Source organism: Bos indicus x Bos taurus, chromosome 24 (genome assembly GCF_003369695.1).
Source record: "Bos indicus x Bos taurus breed Angus x Brahman F1 hybrid chromosome 24, Bos_hybrid_MaternalHap_v2.0, whole genome shotgun sequence".
Lineage (NCBI taxonomy): Eukaryota > Metazoa > Chordata > Mammalia > Artiodactyla > Bovidae > Bos > Bos indicus x Bos taurus.
This window is the reverse complement of record NC_040099.1, coordinates 38,525,943-38,540,531: the sequence shown is the minus strand read 5'-3', so window position 1 is coordinate 38,540,531 and position 14,589 is coordinate 38,525,943. Positions and strand designations below refer to the sequence as shown.

Here is a 14,589-nt window from a genome sequence, read left to right as displayed (position 1 = left end):
GAGGTGTCCACTGGCTTCCCTGGCCTGTGGGGAGGACCACAGCCAGCCCTTAGTAACTGCTGAATTAGAAGTCTGAACTTCAGGCAGCAGCTTTTTTTTTTTTTTTTTTCATTATCTTAATTTTATTTTATTTTTAAACTTTACAATATTGTATTAGTTTTGCCTAACATCGAAATGAATCTGCCACAGGTATACATGTGCTCCCCATCCTGAACCCTCCTCCCTCCCCCCTCCCCATACTATCCCTCTGGGTCGTCCCAGTGCACCAGCCCCAAGCATCAAGTATCGTGCATCGAACCTGGACTGGCAACTCATTTCATACATGATATTATACATGTTTCAATCCCATTCTCCCAAATCTTCCCACCCTCTCCCTCTCCCACAGAGTCCATAAGACTGTTCTATATATCAGTGTCTCTTTTGCTGTCTCGTACACAGGGTTATTGTTACCATCTTTCTAAATTCCATATATATGCGTTAGTATACTGTATTGGTGTTTTTCTTTCTGGCTTACTTCACTCTGTATAATAGGCTCCAGTTTCATCCACCTCATTAGAACTGATACAAATGTATTCTTGTTAATGGCTGAGTAATACTCCATTGTGTATATGTACCACAGCTTTCTTATCCATTCATCTGCTGATGGACATCTAGGTTGCTTCCATGTCCTGGCTATTATAAACAGTGCTGCGATGAACATTGGGGTACACGTGTCTCTTTCCCTTCTGGTTTCCTCAGTGTGTATGCCCAGCAGTGGGATTGCTGGATCATAAGGCAGTTCTATTTCCAGTTTTTTAAGGAATCTCCACACTGTACTTCATAGTGGCTGTACTATTTTGCATTCCCACCAACAGTGTAAGAGGGTTCCCTTTTCTCCACACCCTCTCCAGCATTTATTGCTTGTAGACTTTTGGATCGCAGCCATTCTGACTGGCGTGAAATGGTACCTCATAGTGGTTTTGATTTGCATTTCTCTGATAATGAGCGATGTTGAGCATCTTTTCATGTGTTTGTTAGCCATCTGTATGTCTTCTTTGGAGAAATGTCTATTTAGTTCTTTGGCCCATTTTTTGATTGGGTCATTTATTTTTCTGGAGTTGAGCTGTAGGAGTTGCTTGTATATTTTTGAGATTAGTTGTCTGTCAGTTGCTTCATTTGGTATTATTTTCTCCCATTCTGAAGGCTGGCTTTTCACCTTGCTAATAGTTTCCTTTGATAAAAACTCTCCAGAAAGCAGGAATAGAAGGAACATACCTCAACATAATAAAAGCTATATATGATAAACCCACAGCAAACATTATCCTCAATGGTGAAAAATTGAAAGCATTTCCTCTAAAGTCAGGAACAAGACAAGGGTGCCCACTTTCACCATTACTATTCAACATAGTTTTGGAAGGTTTGGCCTCAGCAATCAGAGCAGAAAAAGAAATAAAAGGAATCCAAATTGGAAAAGAAGAAGTACAACTCTCACTGTTTGCAGATGACATGATCCTCTACATAGAAAACCCTAAAGACTCCACCAGAAAATTACTAGAACTAATCAGTGAATATAGTAAAGTTGCAGGATATAAAATCAACACACAGAAATCCCTTGCATTCCTATACACTAATAATGAGAAAACAGAAAGAGAAATTAAGGAAACAGTTCCATTCACCATTGCAACGGAAAGAATAAAATACTTAGGAATATATCTACCTAAAGAAACTAAAGACCTATATATAGAAAACTATAAAACACTGGTGAAAGAAATCAAAGAGGACACTAATAGATGGAGAAATATACCATGTTCATGGATTGGAAGAATCAATATAGTGAAAATGAGTATACTACCCAAAGCAGTTTATAGATTCAATGCAATCCCTATCAAGGTACCAATGGTATTCTTCACAGAGCTAGAACAAATAATTTCACAATTTGTATGGAAATACAAAAAAACCTCGAATAGCCAAAGCTATCTTGAGAAAGAAGAAGGGAACTGGAGGAATCAACCTAACTGACTTCAGGCTCTACTACAAAGCCACAGTCATCAAGACAGTATGGTACTGGCACAAAGACAGAAATATTGATCAATGGAACAAATAGAAAGCCCAGAGATAAATCCACGCACATATGGACACCTTTGACAAAGCAGGCAAGAATATATAATGGATTAAAGACAATCTCTTTAACAAGTGGTGCTGGGAAAACTGGTCAACCACTTGTAAAAGAATGAAACTAGAACACTTTCTAACACCATACACAAAAATAAACTCAAAATGGATTAAAGATCTCAATGTAAGACCAGAAACTATAAAACTCCTAGAGGAGAACATAGGCAAAACACTCTCTGACATACATCACAGCAGGATCCTCTATGACCCACCTCCCAGAATATTGGAAATAAAAGCAAAAATAAACAGATGGGACCTAATTAAACTTAAAAGCTTCTGCACATCAAAGGCAGCAGCTTTTAAAGAGTGTAGATAACCTTTTAAAGAGAAAGACTGGGAAATGGGTGATTTTCCTGCTTCCTCAGTGCTGAGCCCTCAGGGCGATAGGCCAGGTGCCTATCAGGAATTTTCTTTGCTATCGTCTTGTGGTTCCCTGGACTCAAGCCTGTTGGCTTTCAGAGCTAGGTGTTTTGGAGGCCTTCTTCCCCAGTGGTTGTCTTAAATGTTGGAGCGATATATACGTACATGTATAACTGAATCACTTTGTTGTACACCTGAAACTAACACAATATTCTAAATCAACTATACCCTAATATAAAATAAAAATTAAAAGTATACCTATGTATGTATAATTGGATCACTTTGCTGTACATTTGTAGAAATGAACCCAACACTGTAAATCAACTATACATCAATCAAATAAATTTTTTTAAAATGTTGGATTGATAGATGTGGGGTCCAAACCCTTCACTCCTCAAGATTGCTTTGGCTATTCAGGGCTTTTTATGGTTCCATATAAATTTTAGGATTGGTTTTTCTAATCCTTTTTTTTTAATTTAATTTTTATTTTCAGTACATTCAATTTATTCATAAAAACATTCTAAAAATGTACAATTTTTTCTTTTCAGCAAAGTATAATAAAACATAAACCCCCCTAAACAGAATACTTGACACTTACAATTCAAAATCAAATTAACAGAATATTAAATACTTAAAAAACTATATCTTTTTAAAAAATGTATAAAGTTACAAGCAATTTTGTAGAACTGACATAGAAGAATGGCTCAAAAATGGGAGAAATGCTGGGAATTCTCATTTCTGGAAAAAATGCTGTTGGAATTTTGACAGGGATTACATTGGATCAGTAGATTGTTTGGGCACTGTGGACATTTTATTAATTCTTCCAATCTATGAACATAGAAACTCTTTCCCTTTATTTGTGTCTTCTGCAATTTCTTTTATCAATGGCTTATAGTTTTCAGTGTAACGTCTTTCATCTGTTTGGTCAAATTTTAGAGATTGGGATTGTTTTAAAGGGAACTCTTAAACATAGTATTTCTAGACAACAACAACAACCTGTAGTGTCTTTTCTCAAAATGTATACCATAATATAGTAATTTTTTTTTGTTATCAAGGTATTCTTTCTCCTCCTTTTACTATGTGATGATATGTAGTTGGCCTACGGGCGTCTTCTCTCTCTCTCTCTATATATATACATGCACACACACACATTCGCAGTCTCTTGTATATATGGGTGAACCTATGTTCTGTTTTGCATTTATTGTTCTTGAATTCATTCATTTTCATTCTTAACTATAAATTTTAATTTCCAAACTGATAAAAAATATTTTAATACAGTTTTTTAATCCAATATGTGAAAAGCCACCCCACTCAAATAAATCAATTTGATAATTTAATGAAGAAAGAATCAGATTATGACGGTCTGACAAGGAGGATGTATGGAATAATTTCAAGCAGTAGAGTAAGATGACTTACTGTTTTAGGAATTTGATAAGACTTGGTAACTAATTAGATAGAGTCAGTCAATAAGCTGGGAGAAGGAGTATCTGAATGACTTCTAAATTTGTGGTATTTGGGTTTATGGTAGAGGGGACCATCAATGGGAAGACTGTCTGGAAAAGAGTTAATTCCGGATGGAAGATGGACCGTTTGGTTTGTGTCTGTCGAATTTGTGATGTCTGTATATTTCTTGCAGGTGAAGGTATTACATGTATAGAAGTGCTGGTTTGAAATTCAGCACCAAAACCTATCTCCTAAAATGCTCTCCTTCTCTGGTCTCTGTGGCACTGCCCATCCCATGGCACTGCTCTCCTGAGTTTCTTCCCACCTCTATTGTTGGGCTCTTCCTCCTTCACCAGTGGGCATGGCCGAGACTCCTGGGGTCCTGGCCAAGGTCCTTTCTCTTCAGTGATCTCACTCTCACCTGTGGCCTCAGCCACCACCTTGGGGGCACAATAATTACAGCTTGGGAGAGGTGGTAGGAAGATTTGGGAGCAGAGAACTAGAAGGAAAATCAGGAGATAGTAAAATAATGATCGTTTCTAGTGGAAATTTTGAAAAATCAGGTAGCCACTGCATAAAATTCTAAACAGCAGATCAAGAAAATAAGAGCGACATCAAGAAAATGGGTCTTCTTGTTGGGAAAGTTGTATTGCCTTTACAGAACAAAGTCAGCTTGCAGTACACAGGGCTCACACCACATTGCAATGGGTGTAAGGGTAAAAGAGGGTATTGGGGAGTCAACAGGAAGTGGACCCAGTGTGTATAGATTAATGTGTAAATAAAAATGTGTTTATGTGTGCTCAGTCATGTCCAGCTCTTTGCTACCACATGGACTGTAGGTAGCCTGCCAAGTTCCCCTGTCCATGGGATTTCCCAGGCAAGAATACTGGAGAGGGTTGCCATTTCCTTCTCCAGGTAAACAAGAATGATAAGGTACAAAAAGAAGACTTGGGACAGAAGCTAAATCAGTTGTTTTCCAGCACGTATATCTTTAATAAAAAAAATATTGAATAAAACAGAAACTAAGGCTTCCCAGATGACTCAGTGGTAGAGAACCCACCTGCCAACACAAAGGACATAGGTTTGACCCCTGGGTTGGGAAGATTCCACATAGTGTAGGGCAGCTAAGCCTGTGTGCCACAACTCTTGAGCCCAGGTGCCACAATTACGGAATCTTGTGCACCCTAGAGCCTGTGCTCTGCAACAAGAGAAGCCACTGCAACCAGAAGCCCGCACAGTGCAGCAGAGTAGCCTCCATTTGCCGCAACTGGAGAAGGTCTGCGCACAGCAATGAAAACCCAGAACAGCCAAATATAAATAAATACACAAAGCAAAAATGTTCACTGAAAACCACTTGAGGATAACAAGGCCATTTTCCTTCACTGGATTGGCTTTTAAAATGAAAAACTAGACACAATGTCTTCATATGTGTTTCCTCAATTTTTGTTTTTGGCATTTGTTTAGCATGAAAATGAAAGCTTTCCATTTATTACACCTGACGAGTGATGGGTTTTAAAATTTAGCTACAGGTTATATTACATCACACATGGGCTCCTCTACCTTATATTAATATATATATGGACATCACAAAATATTCTCAAAGCTGTTCAGGTTAATTCAGTCCCACAAATATACACTGATTTTCTATTGAGAGGCAATTGTTATGCTAGGTATTGAGGATCCATATAGAAATAGCTCAGTCTCAAAAATACAACCCAGATAACCTGAAAAACTTAATATAAAGTCATACAAACCAAGATAATAGTAGGTTCAGTGAGCATGGGCAAGACTTAATCCAACCTGATGATTCAGGCATGAGGTCCCCTGAAGCAAGCCTTGAAGGAGAAATGAATACTAGCCAACAAAAGCAGAGAGAGGGCATGCAAGGCAGAAAGATTAGTATGAGAAAGCTATGGAAATATTCCAGAGCATGTTACATGAATGGCATTATAAGCTGCAATCTGGTTTACTGAAGCATAATGTATAAATCATACAAGTGAAGGCCAAAGACAGAGATAAAAGCAAGTTTATAGAGAGCCCTGTATATCATGCCAAGGAACTGAACTTTATAAATTTATAAGGCACTAAACCATAGGTGTAACACTGTCTGAGTTGTATTTTTATAAGATAATTTTGCTGCCATGAAAAGGAGGCAAGACTTGGAGAAAGGAGTTCAGTTCAGTTCAGTTGCTCAGTCGTGTGGGACTCTTTGTAACCCCATGAACTGAAGCACGCCAGGCCTCCCTGTCCATCACCAACTCCCGGAGTCCACCCAAACCCATGTCCGTTGAGTCGGTGATGCCATCCAACCATTTCATCCTCTGTCATCCCCTTCCCCTCCCACCTCCATTTTTCCCAGCATCAGGGTCTTTTCAAATGAGTCAGTTTTTCTCATCAGGTGGCCAAAGTATTGGAGTTTCAGCTTCAACATCAGTCCTTCCAATGAATGTTCAGGACTGATTTCCTTTAGGATGGATTGGTTGGATCTCCTTGCACTCTAAGGGACTCTCAAGAGTCTTCTCCAATACCACAGTTGAAAAGCATCAGTTCTTCAGTGCTCAGCTTTCTTTATAGTCCAACTCTCACATCCATACATGACTACTGAAAAAAACAAAACTTTGACAAGACGGACCTTTGTTGGCAAAGTAATGTCTCTGCTTTTTAACATGCTGTCTAGCTTGGTCATAGACAACTTAGAGTAAGCACCTTTTAATTTCATGGCTGCAGTTACCATCTGCAGTGATTTTGAAGCCCCCCAAATTAAAGTCTGACACTGTTTCCACTGTTTCCCCATCTATTTGCCATGGGACCAGATGCCATGATCTTAGTTTTCTGAATGTTGAGCTTTAAGCCAACTTTTTCACTCTCCTCTTTCACTTTCATCAAGAAGCTCTTTAGTTCTTCACTTTCTGCCATAAGAGTCGTGTCATCTGCATAGGAGAGAAGAGGATAAAACCCAGGGTGAGATGACCAAGTCTTATAGAGATATATACAAAGAGAGTATATAATAGAAATGGAAATTTAGGAGGGATTCCAAGATGAGTTCAAATGGGGAACTTCCCTGGTGGTCCAGGGGTTAAGAATCTACCTTGCAATGCAAGGGATGTGGACTTAATCTCTGATCAGGGAACTAAGATCCCATGTGCCACAGGGCAAGTAAGGGCTGTGTACCACAGTTTACTGAGCCTGAGCACTCTGGAGCCCGAATGATGCAACAAAGATCATCTCTGCACGCTGCAACTAAGACCCAAAATGTGCTAAGTTGCATCAGTCATGTCTGACTCTGCAGCCCTATGGACTGTAGCCCGCCAGGCTCCTTCATCCTGGGTTGCCATTTCCTCCTCCAAGGGATCTTTCCCACTCAGGGATTAAGCCTGAGTTTCTTGTGTCTTTTGCATTGGCAGCTGCGATCTTTACAATGAGCATCACCTGGGAAGCCTAACACAGACAAATAAAAAATTTTTTAAGAGACAGACTTTTTTTTTTTAAAAAAAGAGATAAGTTCAGATGGTAGGAGAAGTTAATAGTGTTGGGTGATGAATTAGGTGACTGGTGCATGTGTAAGTATTGGAGAAGGAAATGGCAACCCACTCCAGTGTTCTTGCCTGGAGAATCCCAGGGATGGGGAGCCTGGTGGGCTGCCGTCTAAGGGGTCGCACAGAATCAGACACGACTGAAGTGACTTAGCAGCATGTGTAAGTCTAGAATAACTCACAGATTTCTGGTGTTGATAACTTGGTATAACAGGCCACGAGTCCATAGAGTATAACAGGTAAAGGAATAAAAGTCTGGATAGAAAGAGCAGAGAGTAATGAGATTAATTTGGACCTGGGTGCCAGTGAAAGTTGCAAGTGGCCGTGTCTAGCAGGTCTTTGGATGGCCAAATATGAAACTCAGCTGAGAGGTCAAGGCCGAAGATACAAATATGGAATCACCATTTAAATATTACTTAAAATCATGAGACTCAGCGAGAACGCTCTGTTAATGTAGAAGAAAACTCATATGTATTTCACACTTACTGTTCATGTTGTCCTTTGAGTTTTTCTTCTTTCCTTTTAATGGGATTTTACCTGTTTGACCATGTGGTGGTCTAGAGGGAGTGCCAGCATATTGATTTAACCATAGAAATGGAAGCTCCTGAATAGGAACCCTGTCTGTCTGGGGTTTCTAATTTCCTGCTCTTGCCAGCTTACTGCTGACTTAGCCTTCTTTGAGCTATCTTCTCCAGAAGTAGCTATACCTTTCTGTGTTTCTTCTACAGTAAATGCTCTCATGCCACCTGCTAACAACATGTGCTCCAGGAAGGATGTTGGATTAGTTGTTTCCTCCAGCTGCTGTTATATAAACTTGGTGGTTTAAAGCAACATGAATTTATTATCTTTCAGTCCTGGAAAACAAAAATCGGAAATCGGAAATCGATTTAGGATAAAACCAACATGTTAGCAGTCTGGCATGAGTTCTGGAGCTTCTAGGAGAGAATCTTTAACTTTTCTTGCTTCTGTATCCCTTTGCACATGACCTCCTTACTCTGTCTTCAAAATGCATTTCTCCAACCTCTGCTTCCATCATCCCATCTGTTTCTTCTGCCTTTGACTTTCTTGTTTTCCTCTTGTAAGAGCTTTTTTGATTGTATTGTGCCCACTGAGGTAATCTGGGATAAACTTCCCATCTCAAAACCCTTTACCTAATCACATCTGCAAATTTCCATGTGAGATAACATTCATTGGCTCCAGGGATTAGGACGTGAACATCTTTCCAGGGCCACTATAATACAGCTACTATACTATCCTCGACAAGAAACGAACACAGCTGCTCACCCTGGCTTCCAGTAGTAGTTCTTATAATAGGTCCTTCAGACATTAAGGACTCTGCCTGTAATGGTTCGATCCTTGGGTGGAGAAGATTTCCTGAAGGAGGAAATAGCAACCCACTCCAGTATTCTTGCTTGGGAAATCCCATGGACAGGGGAGCCTGGAGGGCTACAGTCTATGGGGTCACAAAGAGTTAGACGCCACTGAATGACTAACACTTTCATGCTTCTATTAGGCTTCCCAGGTGGCTCAGTGGTAAAGAATCTGCCTGTCAAGCAGGAGACACAGGTTCAATCCCTGGGTTGGAAAGCTCCCCTGGAGAAGGAAATGGCAACCCACTCCAGTATTCTTGCCTGGGAAATCCCATAGATGCAGAGCCTGGCAGGCTACAGTCCATGAGGTTGCAGAGTCAGACTTGTCTGGCAACTAAAACAACAACAACAATGAATGCTTATATTAATAAGGTAACTGGCCATACATGAAATATTAAATAGCATTCTTTAACTGAAACAAACTTTCAGTTTTACTTGTACAACATCATTGCTTATATCCAAATAACTAAGCATTACAGGGTAAATTTCACAGCCAGACAGTGTAACAGACATTGATCTTTTTTCAGCCTCAGCATCAAATTCTCTTCTTAAAAGAGGTCCCGTAAATTGTTTTGAGGAATTACTATCTCCAATTATACGTATTTTTGGAAACCCAAAAAATCCAGGTACCTGCCTTTCATTCTGGAAATCAAAGAACCAAATGTTTCCTACCTCTCTTTTGGTCCAGTCAAGGAGTTGGTGCCTGATCTAAGTTTGACTAGTCAAATGCTCTGCTCTGTGACTTGAATCTTGCTCCAGTAATGTGAGGTTCAAAATAGTAGTTGCATTTACTGACTGTAAACTGTAAGTTTCATTGACTGCAACACTAAACAAAAATACTCTTTCTAACTTCCTAGAGCTACAGTATTGCCTCAAACGCTGCCTGTTTCAAGACTGCAAAGTTTTCAATCTTTCCAATAAATACTTTTCAGTTTGCCAAGTTAGGTTTCTGTCACTTACAATCAGTAAGCCCTAACAATAGCAGGGTTATATAAACATTGTTGTTGCCTGGTTGAATCTACCGTAAGAATTTTGTAGGAAAATTGATTTTCTGCTCAAGCAAATTTATTCACTAAAGTCACCTAATTTGATTTAGGGTCTGACAGTTATAATGGTCTTCTTACTTATGTGACCACATTAAAAATTCTATGGATTAAACATACTTACAAATCTGGGAATGCGTAGTTTGCTCTCTCTAGATTATGAAGGCTATTTTTCCTATGGCAGTATTTGGCCTTTTCGTGGCGTCTTGGTGATAGATAGGGAGGCCTGGTGTGCAGCATCCATGGGATTGCAGAGAGTCAGACACGACTGAGTGACTGAACTGAACTGAATGGAGTCTTCTTTGAAAAATAAATGCTCCTACATAGTAGGAATTGGCTGGCAATATCCTTTGGAGCTTTATTAAAGCATTATTATCATGGTACTACTATTCTGAGGATTTACCTCCATTTCTTTGAGTGTTTAGTGGTTTAAAGATTTTTTTTCCCCTCTTTAATGGAAAATCACTCAGTGAAATTGCGGAAAAGTGATTATTTATCTGAGTCATATTTTTATGGAAACTGTTTTTCACTTCTCTGCATTTTTAGAAGTGTTTCATTTAAAAAGGATATTCTATTAATATTTATAATTAAATATCACACAAAGCAGATGCTAAATCTTATGCTATAAGTTTATGGGTACAATTACATAAAGAAGATTATATACTCTCTGGCATAATGTTCTCTTTGGAAGCCGTAGAACAAAGGACAGACCTTCTCCGTGAAGTTGCCCATTCTTTATTGAAGGAAACCGGAAGACGGTGATTAACCGCTATTTTAACTCTTATCATCCAGAACCTAGTACTTAAGTGGGTTGAGCTCAATAAACAACTGATTGACTCCATTCTCTCTTTGACCCAAATTTCACCTATTCACAGAATATTTATTTCTATTCTTACTTAGAAGCCTTACGGATGTTTTTTACTTTCAGAGCTCGTGGACTTGTGGTCCTCAGCCTGTGCGAATGGGCGTGGCTCCCAAATGCAGTTGAGATGGAGAGCTGAGCGTTTACTGAGGTCAGAGGACAGGAAGAAAAGGGATTCATTTCCCTATTATACTTGGTTTTCTCTAAATACCTAGAGAAACCGGTGGAATATATATTGTGTAATGGAATCCACAATACCCCCCTGCCGCCCCCAAGAGCCTTCGTTGTACAGATGGGGAAACTGAGGCTCTGAGGAATAACTGTTTGGAAGTAAGGGCATGGGGTGTGAGCAGTCGGTCCTGGTGAGTCTAGACTAGGTCCACAACCCGGGCTCCTCCCTGGCGATTGCGTTTTCAAAAATTCTACTAGGGACCCCGAGGATGGACAGAAAAGGGCAAACCCTTTACCCGCCTACATGATATCCTGTGATAGAAAGTGTGGAGCGCTCCTCATAAGATTAGGGGACCAGAGGTGGCAGGTGAGGCGGGGCAGGTTCCATTCTCCGCGGATGCAGCGCCGGGGAACGCACGGGGCACGCCCACCAACGCGCGGCCGCCTCTCGGTTCCTTCGCTGGGATGCGGGGCTGGCCTCCGCGTCCCGTGTGAGCGCACTTGCCGCCCGGAGGCGGAGCGGGCATCATCCGCAGGACGCCGGGCGCCTCCCCGCGGCCCGGGCGCACGTGCCGGGCCGGCGCCAGGGCTGGTGGCCGCACCGTAGTAGCCGGGGCGGGTGGGAGCGCGGGCTCGGGGCCTCGGCCGTCACTCGCCCGCCGGCTCCGGCGGTTGGGCGGAGGAAGCGCGGGACTCCTCCTCCCCACCGTATTAACATGCACCCAGGGGCGGGTGACCAGCCCAGCCTCGCCGCCCCAGCCCGCCGCGTCCCGCCACTGAGCCTCCGCGCCAGAGGCGACCGCTGCGCTCCGGGCGCCGCAATCCCGAGGACCCGGCCTCTCCGACACCTCCGGCCCCGGGGAATCGGCGGCATCCGCAGCGGGATCGGTCGCAGCCGCCTCGGTTTCTCTCTCGACTCCTTCGCCTCGCGTCGCTGAGAGCCTGTCCCGACCACGGGGACACCTCTTTCGTCCTGCCTCGGAAGCTCGCGGGAACCGACGGACGGCCGCGGCGACCGAGGGCCGGACTGCGGGCAGCAGCAAGGTAACGCCGGGCTGCGCCGGGGGCTAGGGCGTGCGCTCGCGGCCGGGGCCACCGGAGCCCGGGCCGCCGCCACTGCCGAGTTCCCAGTGGCTTTTCCCAGTCGCGCGGTCGCCGCTGCTCTTGCCAGTGGAGGGACTCCGGGCTGGGCTCCCCGGACCGCTAGCCGGCTTTTCCTACCCCTTCCGCCACCTGGGGCGCACTTCTGCGACCCCCGGAGACCCGGGGCCCGGCGCGCCCCTCTCCGGGTGTGCGGTCCTCGCGGCTAACCGCCCCCCCACGCCGCCCCCGGGCCGGGGCGCGGACGGATTTCTAATTGCGACAGGGTCCCAGAGGGGGAGGGGAGCTGAACGGCAGTCCCCGGCACGTCCACCGGCCGCTTTCCCGCCCCCGCCCCCAACCCCTTGCACCTTGCCGGGGAGGAGGGGGCTGCTCGCTGCAGGGCATTTCTCCACCGGCTCCCGAGTCGTAGGCGAAGCAAGTTGTTGCACTTGTTTTCTGGGTGACATTTTGGCTTTGGGAGTGGAGACAGCCCCCTCCCCTATGTGAATGTGTGTGTGTGTGTGTGTGTGCGCGCGCTCAAGCAAGAAAGAGAAAGCCAGATAAGCAGAGACACAAAGAGAGACAGAGGCACACAGGGAGAGACAGAGATTCAGATAGACACTCGGAGAAGCGCGGTCCTAGGGCGCGATCGCTGGAGAGTCGCCCCCTGTCCGCAGCCGAGGCCGAGGCCAATTCCTGGCCAGTCGCGGCGTGGCGAGTGTTCAGGGAACTGAACGAGCCTGGATGAGCCGAGACCAGGCAGGGACCCCTCCTCCGGGCCCGGAGGGATAAAAATTGCGCTTTCCTGGAGGGGCCGCCACAGCTGCGGGGGTTGGACCTCGGGGCTGGGGGGCGCGAAGATGGAAATTCAGCCCGCAGGGCTGAGATGCTGCGCGCCTCGCCTGGTGCGGTGGCCACGGGAGGTGGTGGGAAGGGGCGGCTCAGGTGCCCGCGACAGTGTCTGTGCCGGCGCTGTTCCCGCCCCGCGCTCCCCGGCTCTCCTCTCCTCCTGGTCAGGAGGCTGCGGAATTTTCTGTCGGATAGGGGAGGGGGGTTGAGGCGGGGAGAAGGCCGGGACAGCCCCCCACACACCCCCTGCCCCTCGCCACTGAGGGTGAGAGGTTATCTCCTCTCTGGACTCTAGCGAGACTGTCCCCTCCTGACACGGTGAGCTGGTTCCGTTCTTGAGAGATCACTGCTGTCTCCCCCACCCCCCACCCCCCCCAGCATAACGCGTGAAGTTATGGAATTACAGTGATGAAAGGTGTATAATAAAAGTAACAATTGAAGATGGAGCTTTAGCTTTTATAGTCTTCGCAGATGGCTTTGTAAAGTGATGATGGATCAGTCTAGCTTTTAGTCAGACCCTGAAATGAGGAATGTTCAGAGCCAGGAAAGCAATGTTAGGATCAAATGCAAACATTTTGCAAATTGTTATCTTTAAAAAACAAACAGACAAACCAGGAAGGAGCTAACTGCCTTTTGTCTGTTATTTATAGTCGAATTTCGGCTTCAGGGAGCAACTTTCTATTGGCCTATGTAATTTTACATGTATAGCGGCAATCTTTATCCCAACTTGAACGGAAATGACAGGAAGGCAAGAGATGTTACAAGTATCCTGATTTATCTAATGTCAAAGGATAAAGTTTTGCTTACAATTTAAAAAAGAAAATCCAAAGTCGTAAAGAAATATCGAATATCTTGCAAAACATAGGAAGTTTAAACGATTAGTTGACAAAAGCTACCCTTGGTTCAGAAAATTCATATTCTTGCATGTACCAGGAAAGTTCATACAAGTCTAGTATCAATGGCCTTGTTAATAATTTCCTTTGGATGTATTAGTTCAGTTTAAAGTTGCTGCAGTAAAGTCACTGCCTTGAAATATTCCTAGTTCTAGATCTAGAATTCCATGACTGTTAAAAAAAAAAAAATGACTCACTTAAGAGAAACTATTAGCTACTTTATATGAGAAGAGACTTGAGTGCCTTCAAATACAAGCTATTTCGAAAATTACATCTGTCTGTTTCCCTGTATATTTCTATCTAAGGCTAGTTTGCCAGATAAAATATTTGGTCTCAGAAATTATAGATGATATAAATACTGGCAAAATGAACTGGTAAACAGATTCTTTAAAAAATTATGGAGTCATTTTCTGACAACTTCAAATCACACACTAGCAATTGTGCTTTGAGGGGAATAATACTTGAGTATTCCTTGTGGGGAATTTTCTTGGTTTAGCATCTGTAATTTTTCCTTCAGTATAAACTTTGTTCCGCCAGGACTAAAACCTTGATATGAGTGATTATTGAAATCAAGACCACCTTCTCAAAATATCATGTGGCTCATACAGAGGAATAGACTAAACTGTCAGTTGTTCTACTTTCTAAGTTTCTCTAAGCTTAAGTATTTTATTGAATCAGATTTGGAAATACAAATTGCATGCTCTTTGATGTAAAGTCTGTTAGGTATGTATGCCTTTGTTCCACATAGCCATCTAGATTGATTAATTTTTAAGTATGAATTAAATATTGTGAAGAAGGGAAATGGGAGTTTTACTAAGTACTCCTTTAGAG

The 14,589-nt window shown here is 43.2% G+C and overlaps 1 protein-coding gene across 2 annotated transcripts in view; it reads left to right on the top strand.

Annotated features, from left to right (window-relative positions):
• Window positions 1-11,657: 11,657 nt before the first annotated feature.
• DLGAP1 (DLG associated protein 1) overlaps window positions 11,658-14,589 on the top strand; it is a 788,387-nt gene continuing 785,455 nt past the window's right edge. The window contains exon 1 of one of the 2 annotated variants that reach the window (XM_027526317.1): window positions 11,658-11,977. The gene's annotated coding sequence lies outside the window, so the exon portion shown is untranslated. The remainder of the gene's footprint in view (window positions 11,978-14,589) is intronic. The other variant, XM_027526318.1, reaches the window with a different exon arrangement.